This window comes from Oenanthe melanoleuca, unplaced genomic scaffold, assembly GCF_029582105.1.
Source record: "Oenanthe melanoleuca isolate GR-GAL-2019-014 unplaced genomic scaffold, OMel1.0 S070, whole genome shotgun sequence".
Lineage (NCBI taxonomy): Eukaryota > Metazoa > Chordata > Aves > Passeriformes > Muscicapidae > Oenanthe > Oenanthe melanoleuca.
In genome coordinates this window covers 43,069-50,000 of record NW_026612719.1, presented here as the reverse complement: position 1 = coordinate 50,000, position 6,932 = coordinate 43,069, and positions in this window count along the sequence as shown.

Here is a 6,932-nt window from a genome sequence, read left to right as displayed (position 1 = left end):
GGGTGCCTGCCGGGGTAGACCTGTTGCCCGCCGCTCGCTGGGATCCCTGCCGGGGTAGACCTGTTGCCCGCCGCTTACCTGGGTGCCTGCCGGGGTAGACCTGTTGCCCGCCGCTCGCTGGGATCCCTGCCGGGGTAGACCTGTTGCCCGCCGCTCGCTGGGATCCCTGCCGGGGTAGACCTGTTGCCCGCCGCTTACCTGGGTGCCTGCCGGGGTAGACCTGTTGCCCGCCGCTCGCTGGGATCCCTGCCGGGGTAGACCTGTTGCCCGCCGCTCGCTGGGATCCCTGCCGGGGTAGACCTGTTGCCCGCCGCTTACCTGGGTGCCTGCCGGGGTAGACCTGTTGCCCCCCGCTTATTTTGGGCCCTGCGGTAGACCTGTTGCCCGCCGCTCGCTGGGATCCCTGCCGGGGTAGACCTGTTGCCCCTCGCTTGCCTGGGTGCCGGCCGGGGTAGACCTGTTGCCCCCCGCTTATTTTGGGCCCTGCCGGGGTAGACCTGTTGCCCGCCGCTCGCTGGGATCCCTGCCGGGGTAGACCTGTTGCCCGCCGCTTACCTGGGTGCCTGCCGGGGTAGACCTGTTGCCCGCCGCTCGCTGGGATCCCTGCCGGGGTAGACCTGTTGCCCCCCGCTTACCTGGGTGCCTGCCGGGGTAGACCTGTTGCCCGCCGCTCGCTGGGATCCCTGCGGGGTAGACCTGTTGCCCGCCGCTTACCTGGGTGCCTGCCGGGGTAGACCTGTTGCCCGCCGCTCGCTGGGATCCCTGCCGGGGTAGACCTGTTGCCCGCCGCTTACCTGGGTGCCTGCCGGGGTAGACCTGTTGCCCGCCGCTCGCTGGGATCCCTGCCGGGGTAGACCTGTTGCCCGCCGCTCGCTGGGATCCCTGCCGGGGTAGACCTGTTGCCCGCCGCTTACCTGGGTGCCTGCCGGGGTAGACCTGTTGCCCGCCGCTCGCTGGGATCCCTGCCGGGGTAGACCTGTTGCCCGCCGCTTACCTGGGTGCCTGCCGGGGTAGACCTGTTGCCCGCCGCTCGCTGGGATCCCTGCCGGGGTAGACCTGTTGCCCGCCGCTTACCTGGGTGCCTGCCGGGGTAGACCTGTTGCCCGCCGCTCGCTGGGATCCCTGCCGGGGTAGACCTGTTGCCCGCCGCTTACCTGGGTGCCTGCCGGGGTAGACCTGTTGCCCGCCGCTCGCTGGGATCCCTGCCGGGGTAGACCTGTTGCCCGCCGCTTACCTGGGTGCCTGCCGGGGTAGACCTGTTGCCCGCCGCTCGCTGGGATCCCTGCCGGGGTAGACCTGTTGCCCGCCGCTTACCTGGGTGCCTGCCGGGGTAGACCTGTTGCCCGCCGCTCGCTGGGATCCCTGCGGGGTAGACCTGTTGCCCGCCGCTTACCTGGGTGCCTGCCGGGGTAGACCTTGGTCCCGCCGCTCGCTGGGATCCCTGCGGGGTAGACCTGTTGCCCGCCGCTCGCTGGGATCCCTGCCGGGGTAGACCTGTTGCCCCTCGCTTGCCTGGGTGCCTGCCGGGGTAGACCTGTTGCCCGCCGCTCGCTGGGATCCCTGCGGGGTAGACCTGTTGCCCGCCGCTTACCTGGGTGCCTGCCGGGGTAGACCTGTTGCCCGCCGCTCGCTGGGATCCCTGCCGGGGTAGACCTGTTGCCCGCCGGTCGCTGGGATCCCTGCCGGGGTAGACCTGTTGCCCGCCGCTTACCTGGGTGCCTGCCGGGGTAGACCTGTTGCCCGCCGCTCGCTGGGATCCCTGCCGGGGTAGACCTGTTGCCCGCCGCTTACCTGGGTGCCTGCCGGGGTAGACCTGTTGCCCGCCGCTCGCTGGGATCCCTGCCGGGGTAGACCTGTTGCCCGCCGCTTACCTGGGTGCCTGCCGGGGTAGACCTGTTGCCCGCCGCTCGCTGGGATCCCTGCGGGGTAGACCTGTTGCCCGCCGCTTACCTGGGTGCCTGCCGGGGTAGACCTGTTGCCCGCCGCTCGCTGGGATCCCTGCCGGGGTAGACCTGTTGCCCGCCGCTTACCTGGGTGCCTGCCGGGGTAGACCTGTTGCCCGCCGCTCGCTGGGATCCCTGCGGGGTAGACCTGTTGCCCGCCGCTTACCTGGGTGCCTGCCGGGGTAGACCTGTTGCCCGCCGCTCGCTGGGATCCCTGCCGGGGTAGACCCGTTGCCCGCCGCTTACCTGGGTGCCTGCCGGGGTAGACCTGTTGCCCGCCGCTCGCTGGGATCCCTGCCGGGGTAGACCTGTTGCCCCTCGCTTGCCTGGGTGCCTGCCGGGGTAGACCTGTTGCCCGCCGCTCGCTGGGATCCCTGCCGGGGTAGACCTGTTGCCCCTCGCTTGCCTGGGTGCCTGCCGGGGTAGACCTGTTGCCCGCCGCTCGCTGGGATCCCTGCGGGGTAGACCTGTTGCCCGCCGCTTACCTGGGTGCCTGCCGGGGTAGACCTGTTGCCCGCCGCTCGCTGGGATCCCTGCCGGGGTAGACCTGTTGCCCGCCGCTTACCTGGGTGCCTGCCGGGGTAGACCTGTTGCCCGCCGCTCGCTGGGATCCCTGCCGGGGTAGACCTGTTGCCCCTCGCTTGCCTGGGTGCCTGCCGGGGTAGACCTGTTGCCCGCCGCTCGCTGGGATCCCTGCGGGGTAGACCTGTTGCCCGCCGCTTACCTGGGTGCCTGCCGGGGTAGACCTGTTGCCCGCCGCTCGCTGGGATCCCTGCCGGGGTAGACCTGTTGCCCGCCGCTTACCTGGGTGCCTGCCGGGGTAGACCTGTTGCCCGCCGCTCGCTGGGATCCCTGCCGGGGTAGACCTGTTGCCCGCTGCTCGCTGGGATCCCTGCCGGGGTAGACCTGTTGCCCGCCGCTCGCTGGGATGCCTGCCGGGGTAGACCTGTTGCCCGCCGCTCGCTGGGATCCCTGCCGGGGTAGACCTGTTGCCCGCCGCTTACCTGGATCCCTGCTGGGTAGACCTGTTGCCGCCTGCGCGTCTTCGTCTCTGGCGGCTATCGGCGGGGTAGACCTGCTGCCGTCCGCCCCCCTTCCCGCCGAGCGGCGGCGCCGCCTCTCGTCCGTCGGGCGAGCGGCCGCCGAGCCCCGGCCCGCCCGCCGAGCCCCCCTTCGGCAGGCGGCCTGCACGTCCCACAGCCCCCGTGCACACGCACCCCGCTCACACTCCTGCTGAGCCCTGCTCTTCCCCCTCCCCGAAAGCCGCCACGGCAAGGCGGCCGACTTCGGCTCCCGGCCTAAGCCGCCGGCCCTGCCGCCTCCGCAGCCCAGCGGCCACTGCCCCTGCCCCGGCCAGGCCCCGCCGGCTCCACTGACAGCCTGCCCGCAGCCCGCTTCCCCAGCCGCTCCGCGAGAGGAGCCGGCAGTGCTCTCGCGCCCCCTCCCTGTGCCCGAATACACGGCAGCCCGCCTCCCGGACTCACTTCCGCATCGCCCGCTCCCTCAGCCGCCCGCCGCGCTGCCGCCCTGCCCCGGCTTGACCGGGGCCGGGGACGAGAGGGAAGAACCGCCAGCAGACCAAAAAAGCTCCGAGAGAGCTGAACAGAAAGTTTCATTGAGAAGGAACAGACCGCGCCAATCCTCCTGCCACCGCTCGCAGCCCGCCGCTGTCCCTGCTTCTGCAGCCGGCTCTCAGCCTGCTCGCCTGGGCAGGAGCCCCTTTCCTCTCCCTGCCGCCGCTGCCGCTGCCGCTGTGTGACTGGCCGTTGGGAACCTGGGCGGGAAAAGTTTGAAACTGGCGCCGGGGAGGCCGCTGGGTGGGGCGCCCCCAACGGAAAGTGGGCGGGGGCGGGGAGCTCCCAAGTGTCAATGGCTGGGCGGGAAAGACAGGCGGGGTGGGGGGCAGGATCAGGGAAGGGGTGCGGGCACGAGAGAGGGTGGGGGGCTGTCTCTCTGTGTGTGTGTGTGTATGTGTGTGTGTGTGTGTGTGTGTGTGTGCCTCTCTGTGTCTCTGTCTGCGTCTGCGTCTCTGTCGCTGTGTTTGTCTCTCTGTGTGAATGCGGACGGAGGGCTGGTGGCTTTGTGTGTGTGTCTGTGTGTCTCTGTGTCTCTCTGTGTGTGTGTGTGTGTGTGTGTGTGTGTGTGTGGGAGCGAGGGAGGGAGGGAGGGAGGGGGGGCGTTTTGGGGAGGCCGTATGGACGGGTCAGAGTGTCAGCAGGAGGAGCACAGGGCACAGGCTGCCCGTCAGTTCGGCTGGGAGCACTCTGGGTGCAAAAATAAAAACAAATAAGATTTGCCGAGAATTTATTTTTTCCTGAAAGTTTTCTGTTCCAAGCAAATAAAAGAGGCATTCATTCAAAAACGATAGGAAAAGAAAGGAAAAGTGAAGAAAAAGTAAAAGCAAAGAAAAAGGGGGGGGGAAATAAAGTGAAGTGAAGTACAGTAAAAAAAAAAAAAACAAAAAAACAAAAAAACAAGAACAAGAACAAAATAAAGCGTTGTCGAAAATATTTCTTGGTCTTGAAATCTGGTTTGCCGGGAGAGACAGGGATGCTAGAAAGCCATCCGACCCCGAGGTGGTATGGGGCTGTGGGCTTCTCCCGGCTGCCGGATAGTACGAGGATGCCACGCCTATCCTGCATAGGGGCCGACCGGGGGGGGGTCTGCCAGCCGCCCCCGGGGTTGGCGCTGCGAGGCCGGGCGGGCGGGCGGTCGCCGGGAGAACAGGTCTACCCCGCTCTGGGGCGGCTGGAGGAACACAGGTCGACCCGGGAGCGGCCGCTGAAAAGGGCCGGAGGTGGCCGGGTCTAGCCGGGAGCGGCAGGGGGAAAGCAGGTCTACCCCGCTCTGGGGCGGCCGGCGGAGGCCGGGTCTAGGCGGGATCGACCGCGGACACCAGGTCTACCCCGCTCCGGGGAGGCCGGAGGGCGCCGGGTCTAGGCGGGATCGGCCGCGGACACCAGGTCTACCCGGGTAGACCTGTTGCCTCCGGGAGGGCCGGCGGACAACAGGTCTACCCGGCATCGGCCGCGGACAGCAGGTCTACACGGGTAGACCTGTTGGCTCCGGGAGGGCCGGCGGACACCAGGTCTACCCGAGATCGGCCGCGGACACCAGGTCTACCCGGGTAGACCTGTTGGCTCCGGGAGGGCCGGCGGACACCAGGTCTACCCGGGTAGACCTGTTGGCTCCGGGAGGGCCGGCGGACACCAGGTCTACCCGGGTAGACCTGATGACTACCGGACGGCCGCCGGACAACAGGTCTACCCAGGTAGACCTGTTGCCTCCGGGACGGCCGGCGGACACCAGGTCTACCCGGGTAGACCTGTTGCCTCCGGGACGGCCGGCGGACACCAGGTCTACCCGGGTAGACCTGTTGGCTCCGGGACGGCCGGCGGACAACAGGTCTACCCGGGTAGACCTGTTGGCTCCGGGAGGGCCGGCGGACACCAGGTCTACCCGGGTAGACCTGATGACTACCGGACGGCCGCCGGACAACAGGTCTACCCAGGTAGACCTGTTGCCTCCGGGACGGCCGGCGGACACCAGGTCTACCCGGGTAGACCTGTTGCCTCCGGGACGGCCGGCGGACACCAGGTCTACCCGGGTAGACCTGTTGGCTCCGGGACGGCCGGCGGACAACAGGTCTACCCGGGTAGACCTGTTGGCTCCGGGAGGGCCGGCGGACAACAGGTCTACCCGGCATCGGCCGCGGACAGCAGGTCTACCCGGGTAGACCTGTTGGCTCCGGGGCTACCGGCGGACACCAGGTCTACCCGAGATCGGCCGCGGACACCAGGTCTACCCGGGTAGACCTGTTGGCTCCGGGAGGGCCGGCGGACACCAGGTCTACCCGGGATCGGCCGCGGACACCAGGTCTACCCGGGTAGACCTGATGACTACCGGACGGCCGGCGGACAACAGGTCTACCCGGGTAGACCTGTTGCCTCCGGGGCTACCGGCGGACACCAGGTCTACCCGGCATCGGCCGCGGACACCAGGTCTACCCGGGTAGACCTGTTGGCTCCGGGAGGGCCGGCGGACACCAGGTCTACCCGGCATCGGCCGCGGACAGCAGGTCTACCCGGGTAGACCTGTTGGCTCCGGGGCTACCGGCGGACACCAGGTCTACCCGAGATCGGCCGCGGACACCAGGTCTACCCGGGTAGACCTGTTGCCGCCGGGAGGGCCGGCGGACAACGGGTCGACCCGGGAGCGGCCGGTGACAACGGCCGGCGGTGGCCGTGTCTAGCCGGGAGCGGCTGGGGGAAAGCAGGTCTACCCCGCTCCAGGGCGGCCGGCGGAGGCCGGGTCTAGCCGGGAGCGGCTGGGGGAAAGCAGGTCTACCCCGCTCTGGGGCGGCCGGCGGAGGCCGGGTCTAGCCGGGAGCGGCTGGGGGAAAGCAGGTCTACCCCGCTCCGGGGCGGCCGGCGGAGGCCGGGTCTAGCCGGGAGCGGCAGGGGGAAAGCAGGTCTACCCCGCTCCGGGGCGGCCGGCGGAGGCCGGGTCTAGCCGGGAGCGGCTGGGGGAAAGCAGGTCTACCCCGCTCTGGGGAGGCCGGAGGGCGCCGGGTCTAGGCGGGATCGGCCGCGGACACCAGGTCTACCCGGGTAGACCTGTTGGCTCCGGGAGGGCCGGCGGACACCAGGTCTACCCGAGATCGGCCGCGGACACCAGGTCTACCCGGGTAGACCTGTTGGCTCCGGGACGGCCGGCGGACACCAGGTCTACCCGGGTAGACCTGTTGCCTCCGGGAGGGCCGGCGGACACCAGGTCTACCCGGGTAGACCTGTTGGCTCCGGGAGGGCCGGCGGACACCAGGTCTACCCGGGATCGGCCGCGGACACCAGGTCTACCCGGCTCCGGGAGGGCCGGCGGACACCAGGTCTACCCGGGTAGACCTGTTGGCTCCGGGAGGGCCGGCGGACACCAGGTCTACCCGGGATCGGCCGCGGACACCAGGTCTACCCGGCTCCGGGACGGCCGGGG